Genomic DNA, 15,041 nt, shown 5'->3' on the forward strand with positions numbered 1-15,041 from the left:
GGGAAACTCTTCGTGTTTCTTTGACAAATTCAGCTCCTGGAGGTAAGGTGACCATGGAATATGCCAAGAGTGGTGTGTTGAATGAGGAAGTAAGGAGAAAATCTCAGGGTTCGTCCTCACAAGCAGATATCTTGGTTACAGAATACCTGGGGAGAGATAGAACAAGAAGCTCGAGGAATAGAGGTAAAAGTAGAACTAAGTCAACGTCCAAATACCATAATATTACATGCAACCACTGTGGCAAGAAAGAACACATCAAAAGGTTTTGTCACAAGTTGAAGTAAGACACTAGAGAAGGAAAGAAAGCTAAAAATAACGAGAACAATATTGCTGCTATTGTTCGAGATGACCTTCTTTTTGCTTATGATGAAAACGTCATCAATTTGGTATCCCATGAGATGAGCTGGATAGTAGATTCTGGAGCTACCTCACATGTCACACCAAGAAAAGACTTTTTCTCATCTTATACTCCTGTTGATTCTGGAGTGTTAAAGATGAGCAATGCTAGGGAAGTTAAGGTGTTTGGTGTTGGCACAGTTTGTTTGAAAACTAATAATGGTTCAACGTTAGTTCTTCAAGATGTCAAGCATACTCCATACTTTCCTTTCAATTTGATCTCCGCAGGAAGATTAGACGATGAAGGTTACCATAATGCCCTCTTTAGTGGACAATGGAAGCTTACCAAGGTCTCGTTAGTAGTGGCTCGAGGAGTCAAGTCTGGTCATTTATATGTGACACGGGGATCTATTCTTAATAACTCCATAAATCTGGTGGAAAGTGACATTTTATCAGAATTGTGGCATAGAAGATTGAGTCATATGAGTGAGAGGTAAATTACATGGTTGGCTAAGAAAAGTTTACTTTATGGAGTGAAACAAGCAAAGTTGAAAAGATGTATCCATTGTTTAGCTCGAAAACAGAAAAGGGTTTCCTTTCATAGCCATCCTCCCTCAAGAAAGCGAGATTTATTGGAGTTAGTACACTCTGATTTGTGTGGTCCTTTTAAAGTAAAGTCAAAAGGTGGTGTACTTTACTTTGTGACCTTCATTAATGATCATTCTCGTAAGCTTTGGGTGTATCCTTTGAAATCTAAAGATCAAGCACTTGGCGTGTTTAAGGAATTTCAGGCCTTAGCTGAGAGACAGGCGGGGAAGAAATTAAAATGTATTCGCACTGACAATGATGGTGAATATTGTGGTCCCTTTAATAACTATTGCAAGGAACAAGGAATTCGTCATCAGAAAATATCGCCCAAGACGCCTCAATTGAATGGTTTGGCAGAGAGGAAGAATAGAACTCTAGTTGAAAGAGTTAGATGCTTGCTTTCAGAGGATAAACTTCCAAATACATTTTGGGCGGAAGCACTTAACACTGTTGCCTATGTTATCAATTTGTCTCCTGCTGTTGCTTTGGATGGTGATGTCCGAGACAGAGTTTGGTTTGCCAAAGATGTTTCTTATGATCACCTGAGAGTTTTTGGGTGTAAAGCCTGTGTGCATGTTCCTAAAGATGAGAGATCGAAACTGGATGTCAAAACTAAGTTGTGCATCTTTATCGGTTATGGTCAAACTTCTTTCATTCGCTTTCTTGTTTTTGGCTCAAGCAGTAGGTCCTTCGACCCTCAAAGCAATACGGTATGCTCCTTCTATGCAAGATGAGTTTGGGTATCGTTTTTATGATCCAGTTGACAATAAACTTATTAGAAGTCGTGATGTAATATTCTTTGAAGACCAGACTATTGAAGATATTGACAAAGCTGAGTTTTGACATCCAGTTTCGATCTCTCATCTTTAGGAACATGCACACATGCTTTACAATTTGTACTAATGCGTGTGGAGGAGAGGGGGGTGAGTCGAGGTGGCTATTGTTGTGATAGTTATAGAACCTGTTTGGCCAAGTTTTTGCGAAGCCAAAAGTATTTTTTTTTTCCTTCAAAAAAATATTAGAGAACGGAAGTGTTTGGCCAAGCTTTTATGACAAAAATAAGTGCTTTTGACTTTTGAGCAACAACAGAAACTAAAAAAGGTAGATTTTTCTCAAAAGTACTTTTAGAACCTTGGCCAAGCACAAATTGCTACTCCAATATTGGCAAAGGTGCTTTTTAAATTGATTAGTCAAACACAAATAAATTTTCTTTCTTTTTGAAAGTATTTTTGATAAAAAAAATATATTTCAAAATAAATAACTTTTGGAAGCTTGGCCAAACATACTAATAATCTGCCGGGCAAAGAAGAGTAATAAATAAGTACTAGTGTTCTACTGATAACCTACTACTTTCCATCAACATAAGTACTAGTGTTTTTTGAGTTTTGTGTTTCTCAACAAAAGAATGCTCATTAAACAACACTCAAACAAAATGCACATCGTGCATAGTGAAAAAATTGAGTACGTATATTTTCAAACAAACCAGTTACACTAAGACCCACAAAAAACACGTATGGATTCAAGAAAAGGATCAAACACACTCTTTTCATAAGTCACCGCTCGATGCTTGTTGGGAAAAAAAGTATTGGGTATGGGTTTTATAAAAAGGGTTTTTTTACCATTTCTTTTCGGATTCAGCAATTTTAAAACTTTAAAATAAGCATCACGTGCTCATCAAAAGATATACAAACATGCGGTATGCCAAAATGGACATGAGCGTTTAGAAATTACACCTGGGACGAGTTGAAGTGCCTATCTGGTCACTATGTAAGTTCATGTCTATTTTACAAAACATGCCAAGTTTAAGGGGCTATCTAGGTATTTGGCCAAAGAAAAGGATATCGCATTTACTCATTACTCCTTTATAGCTTTCTTCACTTCTAGCCGAGCATAATGCTAGTCTAAATCCGCTCTATCAACTATTCTACTGGGTAGTTGTGAGCTTGTGCTCAATTACTGTTCTACTGAGAACCTGCTACTTTCCATTAACATAAGTACTAGTGTTTTTTTGGTTTCTATCGGAGTTTGCACCCACATCAGTAACCACTAGGCCATACGTGCAAATGGTTGAGCTACTTCTAAGATCATATCCAGCTTTTCAGCCACAAAACACCCATGTTAATATATAAGCTGATTCAGTTATTACCTGCTCACATCTTGACCACTTTGACCGCAACATAGTGAAAAACACCTCTTAACAACATTATTTGGGAGCTCATTCCACTGAATGTTTTCCGATGTTATTCTCAAACAGAAAATAACTTGTTACATACCATTCTATCAACAACTAACTGCCCCAGTTTAGCCAAAACAGTTAATTAAACAAAATCAGGAACTTCAGTAAGAATGTTAAGTTTAAATAGCATATTAATCTGTCACAGTAATTAGAACCCAATATAATACATCACCATCTGCCTGGGGTATCTATAGAATCAAAACTTGTTCACAATTTCAAAAATAGAGTACAGTTGCTCCATCAGTGGACCTCAAGAAAAACCAGGAGCAAAAGAATCTGCAAATCAAGATGGTTTTGCCACTTCATTTTTTTCATAGATACGCTGAAGCTCTCGACTAGCAGCTTGATAGGAAGCTGAATACAAGACAAAGAAACGAGTGTGTTAAAATAGAATAGTAGTAAAGAGGTGGTGAAATTGGTTAATGAGTGAAATAGGTAACACAGGACACATTGGCTAATTAAACGGGTCTAGCTATAAATGGGGGGAAATAAGTGCAGCTTTCACATACTTATCCAAACCCGTTAGAACACGTGATACTTTTGTCATACATTTATCACACACTAATCAATTTTACCACCTCAAACTAGAAGGAATAAACAAGTAATAAAAAATTGCGTCTTTACGGGCACTTATGGAGAAGCAGAGTATTCACCTTTCCAAGTTTGAAAGTTTTTCTGGTTGATAGGAGAACCAGTGATATTTTGAATTGCTTCAAACAGCTTTTCCTGAGGGATATTCTTTAACTCCTGGACCACGACATAAATTGTCTTCCCATTCTCGAAGTAAATATGATTGTTAGGATGTTTGGTCTTGCAAGCAGCATGACGCTCAAATTCAAAAGCATTTAGATTCTGCGTAAAAAACATTAATGCCCCCTTAGACATGAAATTTTGAGGAAGGATCTTGGCTGAATTGCCGAGAACATATAATAGAACACTAAAAGATCTTGCCTTGGACAGCTTGCAGTCATTGCAGCCACACAGGTAACCAGTCCCTTTAATAATTCCTCGAACAGTTTTCTGCATGTATGCATGTAAAACATACTCAGAAGAAAAACCTCTAAACATCACGGAAGAATTCAAGAATCAAAACGTACCTCCCTTGACCACGAGACATACTTCACAGGCACTCCATCAAGTATACCAGTTGACAATAAACTTTTAACATTGGATGGGAAATTGTTCGGGGAACTCTTAGGTGTCTTCTGCACCTTCTGCTTGGACACGTTTTCTGTTCTGACAGTAGTTTCTGGAGCAACAATCTCAATTTGATCTGCAGAATGCTCCACTGTACTTCTCTCTGTCAGTGATTCTGAAGCTTCAAGAGAGGATTCACTTATCAACAAGTCATAGCTGCTGATGACCTTGTCAGAAAGATTATTTCCTCCATGCTCTTGCTGAATCTCCCCAAAAGATATGGTGGCTCTTTCACCCCTACTCATTGATATGAAGCTTGAATTTTCTTTGCTGCAAGTACCAGTTGATATGACAGCTTCTACCACTTTATCAGGAGTTGGGCACCTAAAGGCAATACCAATATCTGCATTACCAGTCAGACCCACAGGCATGAAGTTTTCATTAGCTTTACTATAAGAAGGGAACATAGAAAGGAAATTCTCATGCGCCTTGCCATAAGATGGTATTGGCATAAAATTTTCATTTTCCATGTATGGCTGATTTTCTGTTCTGTAATAGCCGTTTCCTTTGTCTAATGATTGATCCATAAGATACAGACTGCAGTCACCCCTGCCGTACTGATGACCCATTAGCATGCGATTTCCATTCACCTTGTTGACTGTATTGCCTATAGGAGTGGCGGTTTGTTCGCCCTCTGCGAAGTCGTGCCCCATTGAAATGACATTTCCAATTCCAGCACTATATGTTAGTCCTACCAGCTGTAGCATTTATGCTATCTTCTCCAATATTTGAAGAGTTCCGCAAAGAAAAAGGATAACCACTTGTATATTCATTTGCAAGATTGACCCTGGCTTCTCTAGTTCCAGCATTCTGATAAACAGGATCTTCCCCAGCATGAGACATTGATAAATTCACAGTTGAATTATTTTGAAGAAGATTCATGAAATGGTTTCTTTCTGTTTTCACATTTTCATTGCCTGAAGAGAAGACGTTTGTATCCCCAAAGCTGAATGTGTCTAGAGGCTCAGGTGCACGTGATCGATCACTAGAATGAAGTGGGGCAGACTGAGAATTAAATGCATTACCCCAGAAGGAAAAGTTCAGACTTGCAGGTGTTGAAATTGGTTTATCGCTGACAGACTGCAGAGCTTGTTTCTTATTGGAGAATAACTCCCCTTCAGAAGCATCCATAAAAAATTGATGAGCACGCTTCTGTTCAATCCTCAACGAAGTCTCGCCGCCCATCTCTCCATCAGTTAGAGGACCATTGTCTTTTAGCACCCAAAGGCCCTTATTCTGTAAAGACTGGGAAGATCACATAACAATTGTCAACGAGGGGAAAAGAAATAATTCAGGTTGTAATAGTAAAAGGAGTTCTCTTCTCCTTGCTCTCCATATCTGAGCAGAGGAATGAGTACGAAGCAATTTGGAAGGCAAGTGACCAACTTCAGGATAAATAATGAGGATATGATAGTCATATGCAGAAAGCCTAATCAATATGCATGAGTTTGTTTTCTTTAACTTCTGTGTTTGCTTGGGAGGAAAATAGATTACCTAAAAGAGAAAGATCGCTAGCAAAGTCAGTTGTAACTATTTAAAAGATGGGAAAAGGGTCGAAAATACACCTGCATTTATGAAATTGCTCATGTTTACCACTTTTATAGTTGGGTCTATTCAAACTCCCCACCCCCCCAAAAGAAAAAAATCTCAATTTTTCCTTCCCGCTTAATGATCCTCTGGCTGAATTTTTTAATTCGCTTTTGCTGATGTGTCCGTCAATGTGGATACTTCTGTCCCCTTCATTAATTTCCGCTTATCTTCTTCGTCAATTAGGTCTCCGGCCAACTCTTCCAAGTTGGAGTTCTCCATCAATTAATTTCCTTTCCCTTTCTTCTTCTTTTGAAAGTTAGGATTTAGGGTTGAAATAAATTTTTCAATGTCTGAAGGAGTGTGTTACCACGTGAAATCCGGTATGCCAACGTGAAATCTGGTATGCCAGGAGATGCCATTTTGGTAAAGAAAATGCCTTAGACAACTCCATCATCTATCTCAACAATCAGATAACCCCCGCCAAAATATGAATGGAAACCCCTTCAACCAAAGAGTACTCTGGCGACTCCACTTACCACCAATCCAAATAATCATCCCAAGCCGAAACAGGAAATATGTGGATCGAGATCTCACTAACCGACAACTCAAACAAGAGAATTTTTATCCAAAATTCTCAAATCCGAGAAAGGAAAAGCCAATCTGCACTCAGGCAGAACCATTCGATTCGAATCATCCTTAGCCGAGGAGCTCAGCACCATTTGTAAAAATCTTGAGAAGCTAAGAATCGATAGAGAGAAGACGGAGAAGATGCTCAAGGAAAGGAATCTGCGGCTGGATTTGCAGATAAAAGAGCTGCTAAACAAAGGGGAGCTGCAAAAGCAGCTTGAGCTTGAAGTTGATCGGCTTTTCCAATTGAAAAAGTTCAGATTATCCTGCACGGTAACTCTATTTTTGTTCTGATTGTTTTCAATAGATTTTATTTTGATCAAAACTGGGAAGAAAAAAAAAATTCAAATCTTTGTTTGAAATAAAAATAAGTAAATTTCAAAGATTTAATTAAGTCTCAAAGGAAAAAGACTTGTTTAAGCAAATCATTTGACAAGCTCTTGGCATACGGGAATTGAGGTGCTGACACATGTCCTTCAGATATTGAAAAAAACTCAACGCTAAACCCTTACTTTCAAACGAAGGGAGATGAAATTAATTGATGAAAAACCCTCACTTGGAAGTGTTGGCCAGAACGATATTGATGAAAAATGGCAAGGCAAAATTAATAGAGGAGATAAGTATCCACATTGGCAGACGCATCAGCAAAAAGTGAATAAAAACAACTGAAAGATCATTAATTGTAAAGGGTCTAATTGAGACTTTTTCCTATCAGCAGGGGTTTGGATAGACCTCAAGTATAATGGAGGATAAACTTGAGCAAGTTTTTATAGCACATCGGTATTTATGACCCTTCTTCCTTAAACTATATAGATTAAAAAGCTAGGTAATCCTCAGCTGCTGTCTTTTGGAAATTAAAGCGCATATCTAAAGACCAGTTCAAAGAATATGATCAGGAATGCAATCTGATATATTAATAGGTTATCAAGTCACAATACGTCCTACTTGGCAAGTCGAAGACAATAGGTATAGTACTTTCAAAAGGAAAAGCAGGAAAAAGTTATTGTAGAGACCACTTAAGGTATAAGGGCAAAAATATAGCTATGAAGTACACCTACGGGTATCAGTTAATAAAATTTGAAAACAATACCAATCTGACATACACATTTTTGTATTATTAGCATGATATTATTGCATTTATATCCAGAAGAATGGCTATTACTTTTTCTTTTTTTTTGATAAGTAAATGGCTATTACTTGTTTAACAAAACAAGTGTCTTCATTAATGCATCCGTGGCATAAAATTACGGATGTTGGTAACAAGATTATGTTAGTTTTGCTCCTTTCCCTATACGTTTGAGAAACATGCATGCATTTCATGACTAATAAGGCACTCCTTTAGTTATCTTTCCTAATTTCTCTTCTCATCTTGAATATTGGAGCATTATTTGGAAAACTTTAGACTGACTTATCAAAAAACCTGAATGGAAATAGCCTGCAATAGCGCTTAAAACTTTCTCTGAAAAATAAAATTCCTAATTGGGAAAAGGAAAAAAATCTAAACACAAATGGCTAGATACGAGTGATAAAGCTACCCGCTTTAATAATTGAACCAACTAAATTCTAGTACACTAAATATAACACGGATATAGAAATAGTTACCAGAAAGAGAGCGAGAAGATAAATGCATCTCATCAGGTGCATCTGCTGACTGAACAAATATATATCGAACAAACAAGATGAGATCAATGAAGTACCCTCTACAAGCCAAGGAGGAGTCAAAATGTATCCTGTCTCAGAATGCAGAACGGAATACCAGTAATGCAACCTTTTGGTTCGAACAACTGAACTCAATTAATTTTATACAGCATGAACCAACAATTCTTCAACATGAAAAAGATTAATCTTTTACAAAAATGTTAAAAAAAAAAAAAAAAAAACAAACATCGTAGCATGCTTTGAAATTGAAATGCAAGAAAGAATTACTGCCAAATTTAACTGGAATGCGAGAAACATAAAAATAATAGTCTTACAACGGTTAAAAATTGTCTAGTGCTACAGAATCTGCATAAATGCTGAAATAATTCAAATCGAAAACTTTACCATTTCCAAGTATTTCAAATGTAGTCCTCCGATTTGACGTACAGATAACTCCAATTCAGAATAGCAGCTACCCAGCTCTACCAATGCTACAATCTCTCCATTACCTTTAGAACGGCATTCCAACTTCAAAAGCAAAGCCAAGAATGAAAATAAAATAATTAGAAAACAAACGAGAGAATAAATTCAACACTAGACCAAATATAATTGGAAAAAAAAAACTGATAATTAAAAAACACAAAATTACAATTCACACTCTCAATTTGAAAACTCAACAATGGTAGATTAAATCAAACAGAATACCAAAAATATTGAAGATAAAAAGTAAATAAATAATCTGTTACTTCTCAGGTAGATGTGCTATGTTCAACATCACCTCGCTACCATTGACAAAATGAAAATTCACCTGCAGGGAGGACTTGTTGTAGGTGTAGAATAAATAAACAAAAATGTTTATTCCTTCACATCTATCTGAGCCTAGGTGGACAGTGTTATTGTATTGGTGGGACGTAGGAGGTAGCAGATACCCAATGCAATAGTCGAGGTGTGAGCAAGCTGTTCAGATACCACCATCATAATTTATTTTAATTTTTTTATATTTTAATTTTTTATTACTGGAGGTGTCCCGATTAGCTTGCGCGCACCTTAACTAATTCCATAGGGTACCCTCTACCTCCGCTAGCATTTCATATATCATACATTTCATATAATTTAATAATAAAAATCAGTTTACAGCTCCATCAAAAACAAATTCAGGTATATATCAGAGTATATACATGTAAAACTATATCATGCATTTATATCGATGATCAACGTGAAGCTAAGCCCTAACTAAATGAATTAAGCATAATGACTGAGTTTTTCGAACAGTTCACCTAAATCGCCGGCGAATTCTCCGGGATGAGTCTCCGGTGAAATCAGTCGGAGAGTCTTTTGAGTTCAGTGTTTTTTCCTAAATTCTCTCAGAAAATGAAAAGAACAATGAAATTTGACGAGCGAGACTGAGGGAAAAGCTCTGGGGTTTTATACTACTATGCGGAAAGATCGTCTACGACGCGGTCTACGATAATAACGTAGTACGCCTTTGCATATATTCGATACGTTTTGAGGAGAGATGATCTTAGCCATTTGTTTTGTTGAATTTGGAGGGAACGTTTTCGGAAGAAAGTGATCTAGTGATCTTAGCCGTCCAAATTTTGTTCTTTTTATGGATAAAAAAAGTAGCCCTATTAGATAACAAAAGGCGACTAAAGATTTGAATACACAATATTATTCGAACCTTGATATCATGACTAATAGTTTATCGTTACGGATTTTATGATAAGTTGTTGATATTAGATTTTTGGAAGGTGAATAATTAAATCGAGACGCTTTATTAATTACGAGATGAGAAGTAAAAATTTGAATACATGATATTACTCGAATCTCAACGTCATGGTTATTATTGTATTTTTGTTATAGTGAGTTATTGATATATAGTATTTTAAAAAGTATTGCAAAACGAGACGAGATATAAGCCCTAAAACATCACGAGGCTCAAGTCCTTTTTTTTTGTTTTATTATTTTTCAAAATATAATGTTTAAAGGCATAAAATATAAAAAATTATCTAAATTATATAATTTTGGAGCAAGATTGACTTTTGATGTGTTGTGTCCACACTAAGCTGGATGCCTCAGCGCTAAGCTGGATAGACTCTGATATTTCATATGAAAATTTATCAAGAAAAATCTGAAAAGGAGATTACATAATTAAATAAGCAGTTACAATGAATTAATTATACAGGCATTAATTATTTTTCATTTTTAGGAGGGTGAATAGATTATTTCCTCTTAAATCCCATCTTTTCTACAGCTTCAGTACCGGGACAAACGGGATGAGCTAAGGAATTACGTAAAAATTCAAATAATTATTATGAGGAAAATGGTAAAAATTATAAAACCATGATATATTTTCCTCTCTAGTATTTCTAAATTTAAAATTCAAATATTTTGTAAATAAGAAATTAATCATATACTTGTTTTATCCTAAATTACTTGATCACACTTTCTTGTCAACAATATAAAAATATATTCACACGATTAATATAATTTGAAATTTAACACGTTACATTATCTTTTCTAGATTACCAATCTATTAGTATTAAATAGACACCAAGAATTGACTTCGAAATGACGCCATTATTATATTAATTATACAATCTGAGAAGTGAAAAGTAAAAAAACGAAATTTAAATATAGAGGTTTGAGGTCTTGAATCCACTTATAGTAAAGGAGCTTGAATATTTTTACCTTTTTTTTTTTTTGGCATAAGGTTTTATCTGCAGAACAAATTAGTGTACAAAACAATACTCCATGATGTTGTATAATTTTAATTTCGATGTGACATTTTTAACAAATTATTCCGTTTTAACTAATTTCTCTTCCAATTGCTCCCTCAATCATATTAAAATTTATCATGGTAAATTATAAAAATTTATGTGCAAACATATGTGAAGATTTAGGCCATGTTTGTCCATAGATTTGTTTTTCCTTTTTTCTGTAATTATTTTTCGAAAACGTGTTGGCCCATGAAAATTTATAAATTTTTGAAGATTTTTCAAAAATGAGTTTTCAAAAATCAAAAAGTCGTTTTGACCACGTTTTCAAGTTTTTCTGATTTTTCTTTTCCACTCACAAAATTACAATATTTTTTCAAGTGAATTACATGTTCAAACATAATTTCAAAATTGAAATACTATTTTTTAACTTAACTTCAAATACTATTTTTGTCTTTCAAAATCACATTTTTTATGTCCAAATGCCTACTTAATAATTTAAAAAATAAATATCTATGAAGAGGAAAGTAAAAGAGAAAAGATTTAGTAGAATATTGTGGGTCATATTGAACTGAGAAAATAATAGACAAGGACATTAAGTAAAATGGAGTAGTAAGAATCGTGATTATCATGATTGTAAACTGTAAAGGTAATTAAATGATGCCAGCGGTACATAGAAAGCGACTAATAATATATATAAGATGGAACCTAGTATGTACCATTAATGCTCTTCAAAAATTATTTTTGAAAAAACAATTTTCAAAGGTTCTTAACTTATGATGACACGATGACATAAGCTGGTTAGGGGTCGATTGAAAAATCAAATCAAACCGAAAATTGATTCAAACTGATAATAAATAAATCGCGTTTTGGTTTAATTTGGTTTTAATTTTTAATTGTAAAAACAAATAAAATTTGGTATGCTTTTAGTTTTAAGCAAAATAATAACCGAAAATCGAACCAAATCGACTATATAAATACCTATTTAAAAATTATAATTACACATATATAAGTATATTTTGATGTAAATCTTATAAAATTTTATATTATATTAATCTTTTGCACTATTGGTTTGTAATCTAGTTCTTTGCCTAGTAATTTAGTTTTTTGCCTTTACTTTCTAGTTTGATTTATAGTCTTTAATTTGATAAGTCCAAGAATCTATTTAAAAATAACTTATCTTTAATTGAGTCCGTAAATTATTCATCATAATTTAGTTCAATTATCATTAAGATATCTTGGTAAATGATAATTTTCTTAAAGAATAATTAGTTTTCATAGTGTTATGCTAGAATATAGTCAATGGGATATGTGTTTAATAACATATTTTTCACATATTTTATTAAAAAACTGACAAAAAATACAACAATAAAACTGAGAAAAATAAAAAAATTGAATCGATAAAAAACCAACTCAATTAGATTAATTTGGTTCCAATATTTAAAAAACTGACTTAATTAATTTGATTTTCATTTAAGCAAAAATCTATCTAAACCGAACCCTGAACCCTATAAGCTGGTATGTTCTCCAACAAAGTCCTTGCAAATTATCATTATTCTCTCCATTCACCCAACTTATACTTCAAATTATGCCGAAAATTGATGTTGGTCTATAAATTATAGAGCAAGGTTTTTGACTATGTAAACTGTATTTCAGAAGGCCTTTATGTTATTTGCAAATAAAGCCTTAATCAGTCTTCATCAAACATATCACTCTCATTATTAGTGATTAGACTACAAAGATTAATGTGCAATGCACCTAATTAGCATTAGCACTATTCAACTTGCACTCAATATTAATTGACGAGAGGCAATATTTAAAAGGCCATAAACCAAACAAAATTCACAATCCACCAAAAGATCATATGATTACGAAATTACAATAAACAGTAACAAGAAAAGGAACGACAGATGAAACGTTTAATTTGTACAAAATTTTATCTCAAACCTTTTACTCAGGAGAATTTCTATTTTGATTTCTATAATGGCAAAGAAGGAACTTATATTTTGACATTAATAGAAAACTGAGCATTCTTTGAACGGTAAACATATATGAGATCAATAAAATGAAGATTCAATGTTCATTCAGAGTAGATGTGCTAGCTATTATGTGCAAATGACGCATACGAAAATTTGATTAATATTTTACTCTGTCAATATGAACTACAAGTCTACAACTAAAGAAAGAAAGTGAAGGTCTAGCCCTCATCTTGTTTAGAGTTATGTTGGGTCAGCATTTTAAGACCCAAAAATAACTGTTTGGGCTGTTAAAATCTATAGCCAACGCGGCCTGGTTTGGGCTTAATCAGGTCAACCTATTATTTTGACAGCTCTAAACTTTTAAAAAGGGATTTTTACACAAATAGTCGGTCAAATTTATTGTTTAGTGAAACTAATAACATTCGAGATTATGCAAGATTATACACAAAAGATCCTTTTTTGGCTCTCTCTTTATCCCTATATCTCTTATCCCTAGGAGGTCTTCCTCCATTAGCAGGTTTTTTCGGAAAACTCTATTTATTCTGGTGTGGATGGCAAGCATGCCTATATTTATTGGTTTTAATAGGATTCCTTACAAGCGTTATTTCTATATACTATTATCTAAAAATAATAAAGTTATTAATGACCGGACGAAACCAAGAAATAACCCCTCACGTGCGAAATTATAGAACATCCCCTTTAATATCAAACAATTCCATTGAATTGAGTATGATTATATGTGTGATAGCGTCTACTATACCAGGAATATCAATGAACCCGATTATTGCGATTGCTCAATATAGCCCTTTTTAGCTTCTAGAGTCTATTTCTTACTTCAAGATCTCTCTTACTAGCTGGAATCAAAGAATTAGTGGATCTATTTCGCCCAAAATGGGAATGGGCTAGGGTTATTAACTTATAATTTGATGATCGAGTCAATTCCACTATTATAAGTTCATTCTATACCGGACCAGGCCGGAATATGGTTATATACATTCTCATTATGAGAAGGGGTCATTCAGGCCTATCTAAATAGATACTATGTTTACATATGGATCGCTACATCATTACATTCCATTTAGGATTAGGAATACGCGTAGTCAGATATTCTTTTCATATATCTCTATTGGGACCCTAATCACCTCTTTGAGTGAATCGAGAAATAGGTTTGATTATCCATCTTTTTGATATATATCAGACATTGCATTCTCCAGATAATTCAAATCGAAGCAATTGGATGTCTAACTCAGGCCTATAAGACATGACCAATCAATTGATCCGCCTTTGTCACATATTCCATATATCACACTAGATTAGATATCATATTCATAGAATACGATTTACTTTCAAGATGCTTTGGTGGTGAAATGATAGACACGCGAGACTCAAAATCTCATACTAAATAGCGTGGAGGTTCGAGTCCTCTTCAAGGCATAATATTGAGAATGCTCATTGAGAGCTCGGATATAAGAGAGCTCGATCCGAGCTCTTGGAATTGGAATAAATTCGGCAGCGGATCGCGAAATCTTGGTGATCTTCTCTATCTAATGATTGTAGAGTCTGCTTTAAAATCGTCCGCCCTGCACCCACCCCCCGAGTATATGCTTCAACAGGAATCACACAAGGGTACATTAGAAACCCAACAGATAAAGTATATTATATAGTCGAAGGATTGGCTACTTACCCATTCAGTGACTTTGGCACTGGACGTTCCTAAAATGGGGACTATCAGGTAAATTTAATATAATAGACGTCTGTTGGCATTCCAGCCTTCCTTCTCCTTTCCGGGCCTATCCGAAAGAGAATCCAGTACTTCTTGATCGCAAGTATCTGAACTAGTTGTTTGGTGTTCAAGAATTCTTGTTTAGGCAGTTAATACCATCCACACATAGTGTTTTTATCTAAGATTTTAATTCTTCTGTGTTTCAGCAGTAACATATTCTTCCATGGAGCTATAGTCGATATACAAAAATCATACATTAATTATATACAGTTATATACATATATATATACATACATACATACATACATACATATATACATATATATATATATATATATATATATATATATATATATATATATATATATATATTAGCACACAAAAAATTGAAAATCATCCTGAATTCTTGTTTATGGCCCTAAAATGCCAAAACATAAGAATGGTCATGGAGAAACAATGACTATTTTTAT

General features: G+C 34.3%; 1 pseudogene; it reads right to left on the bottom strand.

Annotated features, from left to right (window-relative positions):
* Positions 1-3,264: 3,264 nt before the first annotated feature.
* On the bottom strand, positions 3,265-9,545 carry LOC107778463 (uncharacterized; annotated as a pseudogene).
* Positions 9,546-15,041: the final 5,496 nt, after the last annotated feature.

Source organism: Nicotiana tabacum, chromosome 23 (assembly GCF_000715075.1).
Source record: "Nicotiana tabacum cultivar K326 chromosome 23, ASM71507v2, whole genome shotgun sequence".
Taxonomy (NCBI): Eukaryota; Viridiplantae; Streptophyta; class Magnoliopsida; order Solanales; family Solanaceae; genus Nicotiana; species Nicotiana tabacum.